The following is a 12,142-nucleotide window of genomic DNA, read 5'->3' on the forward strand; positions in this document are numbered from 1 at the left end:
GGAAGCCACATGTGCCGTTGCAGGGTGGCACAGGCTACTGCTGGCCACCATGCATAAGTTTGGGTAATCAACCAATGTGTATATATACAGTAAAGGTTTTCACCAAGTCACTGCTTGGCCTGGGCATATAATGAGGCTCTGCAAGGTACTAAGAGAGTTAACCAATCAGATGAGAGACATGCAAATGAGGTATGATAATGAGGCTCAGTGAGGTACTGAGAGAAGTTAACCAATCAGATGAGAGACATGCAAATGAGGTGGTAAGCATAACCCATGCATAACCAATCCGGGTATGAGACACGCCTCTCCTAGGCCTATATAAGCAGCACCAGTTCTGGGTTTGGGGTCTCTTCGCCTACGCAGTCAAAGCTTTCCCAATAAACGTGTGCAGAAGGATCCTGTTGCAGCGTTGTTCTTGATGGCAAGCAGGGCGCTAACAAGACCTGTTCATGTACTTGAATGGGTGTGTGTGTGTCTGTCTGTCTGTCTGTCTGTCTCTGTGTCTGTGTCTGTGTGATTGAATGACAGAGGATACCATCCAATAATCTAGGCTGGCCTAGAATTCACTGAGGAGTTTAGGCTGGCCTCAAACATGAAATATCTTGCTTGCAGAAGCCAGGAGAGGGCATTTGACCTCCTGGTACTGAGGTTGCAGACAGTTGTGCGCCCCCACGTGGGTACTGAAAATCAAACCCAGGTCCTCTGGAAAAGCAGCCAGTGCTCTTAACCACGGATCCCTCTCTCCAACCGCTAAACAGATACTTCTTGTTAAACCGCTTTTTCAATAATGGCCATCTGGGAAAGAGACCATTATGTAAACAGTAGAGAGATGAGCTGAAGAACATTTTCTGAGGCTCTGATATTCACCTCAAGGTGTGATCTGAAGATAGTTGTTGCAGTAACTTCCTGAGGCAGATGAACAAGTGAGTGTAAATGAGATGGGGGAGGTAGGAAAAACACTCTCTGTCCCAGGTTTAGACATTGCTTATCTAACATTGTCAGGGCCTGTTCTCTGCAGAGGCACTAGAAGACAATCCACCCCTTGTCTCTGCCAGTTCCCAGCAGCTGCCCTGGCATCTCTGGACTTGAGAAGCATCACTCCATTCTCTGTCCCTGCCACCAGTCATGATCTCATTCCGGTATACACCCTTCTCTGCTTTGTTGTATCTCACTATATAGCTCTGGTGACTCAGGCTCACTATGTAGACAAGGATAGACATGAACTCCCAGGGTCCACCTGCCTCTGCCTGCTGCTGAGTGCTGGGATTAAAGGTATGTACCATCATGCTAAAGTGACTTTTATTTTGTTTTGTTTTGTTTTGAGACATGGTTTCTCTGTGTAGCCCTGGCTGTCACGGAATTCACTCTGTAGGCCACGCTGACCTCTACCTCAAAGATCTGAATGCTTCTGCCTCCTGAGTGCTGGAATTAAAGGTCAACACAGGCACCATCACCCAGCTGGGATGTTCTTTCTTGTTTCAGGTCACCTGTAAATGTAGTCAGAGCACATCTGGGTAAATTAAGATAAGCTCCTCATTTGAGATTGATAACCCAGTAATATCTTTGGGTTTTTTATTATGTGAATGAGAGTGTGTGTTTGTGAACTTGAGTGCAGGTACCCACAAAGGTCAAGGTGTCAAATCTTCCTGGTGTTAGAGTTGCAGGCAGTTGTGAGCCATCCCAGGAGATTCAGGGAATCGAACTGGAGTCTTCTATAGAGGTGGTATGTGCTCTTAATTGATAAGCCATGTCAAATGTTCCACTCAGTAATATATTTTATCATATTAAATGACATTCACACCTTTGACAATTAAGGCAATACACATTCCAGAGATTGGGACATAGATGTAACTTTTAGAAGGGCAACCATCACTGGCCACTGCAGTTATTGAAAAAAGATATATTTGCATGTTCATGATGGTTGGAAACCCTATAATACCTGCTTAACAACATTAACGAGGGACAGAGAAAGAGTGCACCCAGGTTCTTAACCAGTGTCTTCTGTAAACAGTTGGGACCTTGCTGGGTATGGCAAGATATCTGTAGCTCTTAATAGCAAGCTTCTGTGAATTACCAAGTTGGTTTGGGAAACTTACCATCATAATCTTCAACTTCCAGTAAGACATTTGGATAATCTGAGCTTTCATAAAGAGAAAACAAAGGCTCAAGACACCTTATAGAGAGATGGAGAAGGAAGGAGGAAGGAGAAGCTCAGATCCTGCAGTCCAGGCTGTAGACAGAATACAGAAGGCTCTGAAGATGAGGTCAGGAATACCACCTGACTGCAACCACATTAAACCTAGTCCTGTCTAGTTTTAATGTCAGCTTGACACAAGCTAGAGTCATCTGAGACTTGGGAATCTCAATGGAGAAAATGTCTCCAAGTGACCAGGCTGTAGGCAATCCTGTAGGACAATTCCTTAATTAGTGATTGATGTGGGAGGGCCCAGCCCATTGTGGGTTATGGCATAAGGCAAATGGTAATTTCGGCAGGGATGATTTCATTAAACCTAAGTATTTATATAGTCAAAAATAGGCAGGGAGCCAGGCACTCATTATTAAATTTCAGCACTCTGGAGGCAGAATCAAGTATATCTCTGAGTTTCAGGCCAGCCTGGTCTACAGCCAATGCTCTTAACTGCCGAGTCATCTCTCCAGCCCTGGCCAGACTTTCAATTTTTCTGTAAGCTCCAAGCCATGGGAAATTCTTTCTGGCATCCAAGTCAGCTCTGCAATATGGAGCAGGGTGGAAAGCAACAGGAAGGGCAAATGGTGCAACAACCTGAGCACCCACTATGCTCCCTCTCATGCCAACCCATAAGTATCTAGCAGGATTTCTGTGCAAGGCCATGGTTCCTGCCATAACAAGAATTGTCTTCAATCATCCTGGCTTCCACAATCATGGTTTCCAACTGACTCTCCATACCCAGAGGCCAGTCCTGCTGGGTGATCCACTCCACACGGGGTTCTTAGAAGATGAGGGGAAGGGGAAGGGGAAGGGAAAAGAGCAGACTCTGTAAGTTCCACACAGGCCCCTCCTGAGGTGGTGATGGAAGGGCAAAAACTGGGAGGCAGAGGACCTGGATCCTTGGTGGTGGGACTCAGTGTCCCTATAACAAACTACATAGAGAACCCTTCTGCTATTAGGGCTTCTCTATCGTAAGCTGATTTTATAACCAAAACAGAACATTAAAATCCAATCTGAATTTCTCTCTCTCTCTCTCTCTCTCTCTCTCTCTCTCTCTCTCTCTCTCTCTCTCTATCGGTCTGTCTGTCAGTCTGTCTATATGCCTGTCTATTTCTATCTCTGTCTCTCTGTCTCTCTGTCTCTCTGTCTCTGTCTTTCTATCTCTTTCCCCCCCCCATATGCCTGACTTCATATTTAACTCCACCTGACCTTTTTGTTTCATAGATATCAGATGAAGTGGGGGGGGGGGTGTTGTTTGGTTGGTTGTTGATTTTTTTTTTTTTTGAAACAGGGTTTCTCTGTGTAGCCCTGGCTGTCCTGGAATTCACTTTGTACACCAAGCTGGCCTCAAACTCAGAGATCTGTCTGCCTCTGCTGGGACTAAAGGTGCACACACCACCATTTTTTTAAATCACTGTTTGCTGATCAAGATCAGGCCTCTGGGCAACACCCGAGCTTGCCTGCCCATTGTGTGATATGCCAGAAATTATGCCCACCTCATCAGTAAGGATAACCCCAAGCAACAACCATTGTGACAAGAATAATCACTGTTTTTATCTTGAGATTTGAAGAACTGAAAAACACGTGACCAGTGGTCAGGGTCACATCTGCATACCTGGCCACTGACTTCACACATGGGAAGGCACCACCCACCCTGTCTCCAGTCACCTTTTCTAGAAAATAATTGGCTTCCTGGAAGCATTGTCCTCTCACTGGCCATTTTGTGACCAGCTGGCTCATCAACTAATAAAATTCTTTGTCATGCACCACCTTGGCCCTTGCCTGGTTGGTTCTGTCAGGCTCTACGCAGAACGTGTCACAGTGTGTCACAGTACACCTGTGGTCAGAGGAAAACTCGAGGGAATCAGTTCTCTTCTACCTTGTGGGTCCTAGAGCTCAAAAAGGGACACAGAATCTTGCTTTCTATTACATGGCTTCCTACTTGGGACTTTTTTGCACAGTGTCAAGGCAGCTCAATAAAATGATTGGCTTTTATTCACTTGTACAACTCTGCTATTGACTCTGGGCCCAGTCAAAAAACTATAGGCTGACAGAAGCAAACTCACATAGCCATTCCAGCACAGATAGTCCAAGGCAAGCACAGGTCTTAGACCATAGTTACCCAAGTCTCATCATTAGCTGTGAGGAGAAACATTTGCCAAGTGTCACCCACCCAGAGACCCCTGCACTTATAATGTTTTTCTCAGGGTTCAAAATGGCCAAGCAAAGTCCCAGGTAAGATACTTGCTAAGCTGTTTTAGTTGGATGTCATTTCCAATATCCTAAATTCTTTGATCAACTGCTAGGTTCCAAGTCTAAAAGACTTTTTTTATTAGTTATTTTCTTTACATTTCAAATGTTATCCCCTTTACTAGTTTCCCCTCCAAAAGTCCCCTATCTCCTCGGCCATCCCCCTGGTCACCACCCTACCCACTCTGGCTTCCTGACCTTCGTTGTATATGGGATGGATCCCCAGGTGGGGCAGTCTCTGTATGGTCATTCATTCAGTCTCTGCTCCACACTTTGTTTCTATAACTCCATCCATGGGTATTTTTTCCCCATTCTAAGAAGGATCGAAACTTCTTCTTGAGTTTCATGTGTTTTGCAAATTGTATCTTGGGTATTCTGAACTTCTGGGCTACTATCCACTTATCAGTGAGTGCATAATTTGTGTGTTCTTTTGTGATTGGGTTACCTCATTTAGGATGATATGCTCAGATCCATCCATTTGTCTAAGAATTTCATAAATGCATTGTTTTTAATAACTGCATAGTACTCTGTTGTGTAAATGTACCACATTTTCTGTGTCCATTTCTCTGTTGAGGGTCATCTCAGTTCTTTCCAGCTTCTGGCTATTATAAATAAGGCTGCTATGAACATTGTAGAGCATGTGTCCTTATAACGAGATGGAGCATCTTCTGGGTATATGCTCAGGAGGGGTATTGTTGTATGTTCCAGTAATACTATGTGCAATTTTCTGAGGAACCGCCATTCTGATTTCCAGAGTGGGTGTACCAGCTTGCAATCCCACCAAGCAATTGAGGAGAGTTCCTTTTCTTTTTTTCTTTCTTTTTTTTTTTTTTGTTGTTGTTGTTGTTTTTTGTTTTGTTTTGTTTTTGTTTTTTGAGACAGGGTTTCTCTGTATAGCTCTGGCTCTCCTGGAACTCACTCTGTAGACCAGGCTGGTCTCGAACTCAGAAATCCGCCTGCCTCTGCCTCCTGAGTTCTGGGATTAAAGGCATGCACCACCACGCCCAGCGCAAGAGTTCCTTTTTCTCCACATCCTCAACAACATCTGCGGTCATCTGAGTTTTTGATCTTAGTCATTCTGACTGGCATGAGGTGGAATCTCTGGGTTGTTTTGATCTGCATTTTCCTGATGATTAAGGATATTGAACAATTTTTAGGTGCTTCTCAGCCATTTGGTATTCCTAAATTGAGATTTCTTTGTTTAACTCTGTACGCCATTTTTAATAGGATTATTTGGTTGTCTGGAGTCTAACTTCTTGAATTCTTTGTATAGATTGGATATTAGCCTGGCTAGTTGGCTTAAATAAGTCTCATTTCTGCTCCCCCTGCTGTTGCCATCAGTACTGAATTACTGGTGTACAGTCTTCCTGTGGAAAAAGCACACCACAGCATGTCTTCATAAAGAGCAGAGTGTGTGATGTTTATTATCACAGCATTCTGCAGTGAAGACCCGGGAATGAGGCAGACAAAGCACCAATGTGTAAGCACAGAACTCAAGTGACATGAGACTCCGCAAAGAGCCAGACAAACCCAGGATTTCAGACTGCCATTTATTGGGGAATTTCTTGGCAGTAGATGAATGTTTCTGGGTGGTAGCAAGACCAGGGGATCCCTAAAATGTATGTGAGCAGAAGGGAGCTTATGGCGTTTGGACAATAGTAACTTAAGCAAATGCCTGCTCTTCTCAAGCTAATAGCAAAGAGGTTGGGAGCATCCCTGCACTTGTGTTGCCAGGTGTGAGTGACAGAACTTTGCTTATCATTCTGATGGGTTAGATTCATGATAGTGCAAAGGGAAACAGTGGGAGGGGACCTGACAGGATTGTTCAGACATAATCATGGTTTCTATGGCTGTAGTCAGATCAAGTTGACTCCCTCCATTGTGATAATGTTATAGTATGTTTAAAACACACAAGATGCTTCATTTCTAGTCATTTGTCATCAAAGTGTCTGTCTATATTCTAGTTCACAGGAAACCATCAGTTAGAAAACTCATGAAATTTTGTTTTGTATTTTTATGTTTATTTTTTTAAAGATATATATTTTTTATATATGTGCTTACACTCTCACTATCTTCAGACTCAGCAGAAGAGGGCATTGGATCCAATTAAAGATGGTTGTGAGCCACCATGTGGTTGCTGGGAATTGAACTCAGGACCTCTAGAAGAGCAGTCTGTGCTCTTAACCACTGAGTCATCTCTGCAGCCCTTGTATTGTTTTTTCAACATATTTTATCGATGTAGTTCTGGCTGTCCTGGAACTTTCTCTGTAGACTCTTTCCTCGAACTCAAAGACATCCAGCTGTCTCTCTTTCCTGACTGCTGGTTCTAAAGCCAGCACCATCCACATCAGGAAATTTAAGTTAACTATCACTGCAGAATTTGTCATCAATAAGGTGGAGCAGGTGACATCTCAGCTGTTCAGAGGGTAAAGGCACTTGCAACTGACCCTCATGACTTGAGTTTGGTTCCCAGGACCCACGAGGTAGAGGAGGGAAACTAGCCCCCCAAAGCTATCCTCTGGCTTTCACAGGTGTGCCACAGCAAAAATTAATTTAAAATATTTTTTAATGGGATGGAGAGAAGAATCATGAATTAAGAGCACAAACTTGTTCTTTGGGGTTTGAGTTCCTCTGCCTGTAAGGCTTACATCTACCTGTAACTATAGCTACAGGAGGTTCTGTGTCTGATATGTATCTGCCTCTGGTCTCCAGATCACCTATAGTCACATTCATATGCCACCCCCTCCATATATGAAGCCCCCCATATATGGCATCCCCCAGCATATGCAACCCTCAACATGTAGCCCATAACATCTGCTACTCCAAGCATTTGCCATCCCCAACATCTGCCACGCACAGGATATGCCACCACATCATCTGCCATCCCCAACATCTGCTATTCCACAGCATATGCCACCCCCAGCACCTGTGACCCCCAGAATCTACTACTCCTCCATATATATAACAAAAATATTTTTTTAATTTTGTTGTTGTTGTTGTTGTTGTTGTTTAACAAAAGACAATCTTGGTGCTGTTGAGATGGCTCACCAAACAAGAGCACTGACTGCTCTTCCGAGGGTGCAGAGTTTAAATCCCAGCAACCACATGGTAGCTCACAACCATCTGTAATGAAATCTGACACCCTCTTCTGGTGTGTCTAAAATAACCTAAAGTATACTTGTGTATAATAATAAATAATACTTTGGGCCAGAGTAAGCAGGGTTAGAGTGAGCAGAGTTGACTGAAGTAAGCATGGCTGACCAGAGTGAGCAGAGGACCTAAAAAATTCAATTTCGAACAACCACATGAAGGCTCACAACGATCTGTACTCTGTACAGCTACAGTATACTCACATACATAAAATAAATAAATAAATCTTTAAAAAAAAAAAAGAGAGAGAGACAGTCTGGTCATGGTGGCTCTTGGCTATAACCTCAGCATTCAGGTGGCTGAAGTAGGAGAACTCTTGTGCTCATCAATGAATTGGGCTACATAGTGAGCTCTGGCTTCAATGAACAAACACTCCTACCAAACCATCTTCAAAGCAAATCATACCAAACAAACAAACAATCAAAATCAAAGTAGACAATGCAAGCAAAGGTTCTGTGTGTGTTAGTCATGCAATGGGGGCTGCCCACCAGTAAACCCCATGTTAGCAACAAGGGACCTTCAAATGGCCTTTATTGCTTCAGTTAAAACTAGAAAAAATGAACTTAAGTATGTTTTTGTCTACATTTATACCCTAGGAATTTGTGTTCCTGGATCTCACCCAGGATTACAGACCCAAATCTGCAGTCCACGACTCTTGGAGTAGGACTTCAAATTGAGCATGCTCGAGAAGTGCTTGACCCTTAAGTGCCTTCCCATGTGAATGTGTACAGGATCCCAGAATAAATCCTCCCATCCCTTTGACAAGGCCACTTCTCTTTCATGTCCTTTTGTTTTGGATTTGCACTTACCAGGACATGAACCAGCTGTGTTCATTCACACTGACTGATACTCTGTGACAGTATCTCCCAGAAGGCAGGCAGTCACTAAGAAACTGATGAATATCAGTATATATTACTGATAATGTATAGATACTAATAATGTACTGGTAGTGTATAGAGTGGGCACATGTTGGACAAAGGGGTGATCCATGCCCCAGATGGGAAGGGGGAAGATTTCTTCACAGTGCTCAGAATTATGTGGGTAGAGGCTAATGTTCAGGGTCACCCTGACTGAATTTGGGACCCCCTAGGAGACACACCTTGGAGACTCCATTGAGATGGACTGTCTTCTCTTATACCAGTGAGCTCCCCCCCCCACAAAAAAAAAAAACTGTCCCATAAGTTGATTTTATCAGATACTTAACATTCACAGCAATGAGAAAGTCACCAGTGTAGTATAATTTATTTGTTCATTTTGATTTGGGGGAAAGGGTTTTGTCCTGGAACTCATTGTGTAGACCAGATATGCTCCTGCCTCTGCTTCCTGTTTTGTTTTTGAGACAAGCCTTTTACATAGCCCTGGCTGTCTTAGAAATTGCTATGTAAACCAGAACGGCCTTGAACTCATATCCACCTGCCTCTACCTCCTGGATGCTGAAATTAAAGGTGTGTGCCACTATGACCAGCAGGTTAAAGATTTATTTTTATTTTATATATGAGTGTTTTGCCTACATGCATGTCAGGGCACTACATGAATGCACTACCCACAGAGGCCAGAAGAGGGCCTTGAATTGGATAATTTGAAACTGGAGGCCCCAGTATAAAAATTGTAAAGCTTCTTAGCCAGACTAACTAGAGGGCACAGGGAAAGTATTCTAATTAACAAAATCAGAAATGAAAAGGGAGACATAACAACAGATCCTGAAGAAATCCAAAGTGTGGACCAAAGTGAAGACCAAAGTGTGGACACTGTGCACCTTCTTAGAATTGGGAACAAAACACCCAGGGAAGGAGTTACAGAGACAAAGTTCGTAGCTGTGATGAAAGGATGGACCATTTAGAGACTGCTGTATCCAGGGATCCATCCCATAATCAGCTTCTAAACGCTGACACCATTGCATACACTAGCAAGATTTTGCTGAAAGGACCCAAATATAGCTGTCTCTTGTGAGACGATGCCGGGGCCTAGCAAACACAGGAGTGGATGTTCACAGTCAGCTATTGGATGTATCACAGGGCTCCCAATGGAGAAGCTAGAGAAAGTACCCAAGGAGCTAAAGGGATCTGCAACCCTATTGTTGGAACAACATGATGTACTAACCAGAACCCCGGAGCTCTTGTCTCTAGCTGCATATGTATCGAAAGATGGCCTAGTCGGCCATCAATGGAAAGAGAGGCCCATTGGACTTGCAAACTTCATATGCCCCAATATAGGGGAATGCCAGGGCCAAAAGAATGGGAATGGGTGGGTAGGGAAGTGGGGGGCGCTATGGGGGACTTTTGGGATAGCATTGGAAATGTAATTGAGGAAAATATGTAATAAAAAAAAAAAGATAGAGAACTTCAGACCAATCTCCCTTATGAATATAGATGCAAAAATCTTCAATAAATTTCTTGCTAACCAAATCCAAGAACACATTAAAGCAATCATCCATCCTGACCAAGTAGGTTTTATTCCAAGGATGCAGGGATGGTTCAATATACAGAAATCCATCAACGTAATCCATTATATAAACAAACTCAAAGACAAAAACCACATGATCATCTCCTTAGACATGGAGAAAACATTTGACAAAATCCAACACCCATTCATGATAAAAGTCTTGGAAAGATCAGTAATTCAAGGCCCATATTTAACATGATAAAAGCAATCTACAGCAAACCAGTAGCCAACATCAAAGTAAAAGGTGAGAAGCTGGAAGAAATCCCACTAATATCAGGGACTAGACAAGGCTGTCCACTCTCTCCCTACCTATTCAACATTGTACTTGAAGTCCTAGCCAGAGCAATTCGACAATAAAAGGAGATCAGGGGGATGCAAATTGGAAAAGAAGTCAAAATATCACTTTTTGCAGATGATATGATAATATATATAAGTGACCCTAAAAATTCCACCAGAGAACTCCTAAGCCTGATAAACAGCTTCGGTGAAGTAGCTGGATATAAAATTAACTCAAACAAATCAATGGCCTTTCTCTACACAAAGAATAAACAGGCTGAGAAAGAAATTAGAGAAACAACACCCTTCTCAATAGTCACAAATACTATAAAATATCTTGGCGTGACTCTAACTAAGGAAGTGAAAGATCTGTATAATAAAAACTTCAAGTCTCTGAAGAAAGAAATTATAGAAGATCTCAGAAGATGGAAAGATCTCCCATGCTCATGGATTGGCAGGATCAACATTGTAAAAATGGCTATATTGCCAAAAGCAATCTACAGATTCAATGCAATCCCCATCAAAATTCCAACTCAATTCTTCAAAGAATTAGAAAGGGCAATCTGCAAATTCATCTGGAACAACAAAAAACCTAGGATAGCAAAAACTCTTCTCAAGGATAAAAGAACCTCTGGTGGAATCACCATGCTTGACCTAAAGCTGTACTACAGAGCAATTGTGATAAAAAAAAAAAAAAAAAAAAAAAAAAACTGCATGGTACTAGTATAACGACAGACAAGTAGACCAATGGAACAGAATTGAAGACCCTGAGATGAACCAACACACCTATGGTCACTTGATCTTTGACAAGGGAGCAAAAACCATCCAGTGGGAAAAAAAAGACAGCATTTTCAACAAATGGTGCTGGCACAACTGGTTGTTATCATGTAGAAGAATGTGAATTGATCTATTCCTATCTCCTTGTACTAAGGTCAAATCTAAGTGGATTAAGGAACTTCACATAAAACCAGAGACACTGAAACTTTTAGAGGAGAAAGTAGGGAAAAGCCTCGAAGATATGGGCACAAGGGAAAAATTCCTGAATAGAATAGCAATGGCTTGTGCTGTAAGATCAAGAATCTACAAATGGGACCTCATAAAGTTGCAAAGCTTCTGCAAGGCAAAAGACACCGTCAATAAGACAAAAAGACCACCAACAGATTAGGAAAGGATCTTTACCTATCCTAAATCAGATAGGGGACTAATATCCAATATATATATAAAGAACTCAAGAAGGTGCACTCCAGAAAATCAAATAATCCCATTAAAAAATGGGGCTCAGAACTGAACAAAGAATTCTCACCTGAGGAATACCGAATGGCAGAGAAGCACCTGAAAAAATGTTCAACATCCTTAATCATCAGGGAAATGCAAATCAAAACAACCCTGAGATTCCACTTCACACCAGTCAGAATGGCTAAGATCAAAAATTCAGGTGACAGCAGATGCTGGCGAGGATGTGGAGAAAGAGGAACACTCCTCCATTGTTGGTAGGATTGCAAGCTTGTACAACCATTCTGGAAATCAGTTTGGCAGTTCCTCAGAAAATTGGACATAGTACTACCAGAGGATGCAGCAATACCTCTCCTGGGCATATATCCAGAAGATGTCCCAACCGGTAAGAAGGACACATGCTCCACTATGTTCATAGCAGCCTTATTTATAATAGCCAGAAGCTGGAAAGAACCCGGATGCCCCTCAACAGAGAAATGGATACAGAAAATGTGGTACATTTACACAATGGAGTACTACTCAGCTATTAAAAAGAATGAATTTATGAAATTCCTAGGCAAATGGATGGACCTGGAGGGCATCATCCTGAGTGAGGTAACACAA

This window comes from Mus caroli, unplaced genomic scaffold, assembly GCF_978045245.1.
Source record: "Mus caroli unplaced genomic scaffold, Mus_caroli_1 scaffold_11, whole genome shotgun sequence".
In the NCBI taxonomy this organism is placed as follows: Eukaryota; Metazoa; Chordata; class Mammalia; order Rodentia; family Muridae; genus Mus; species Mus caroli.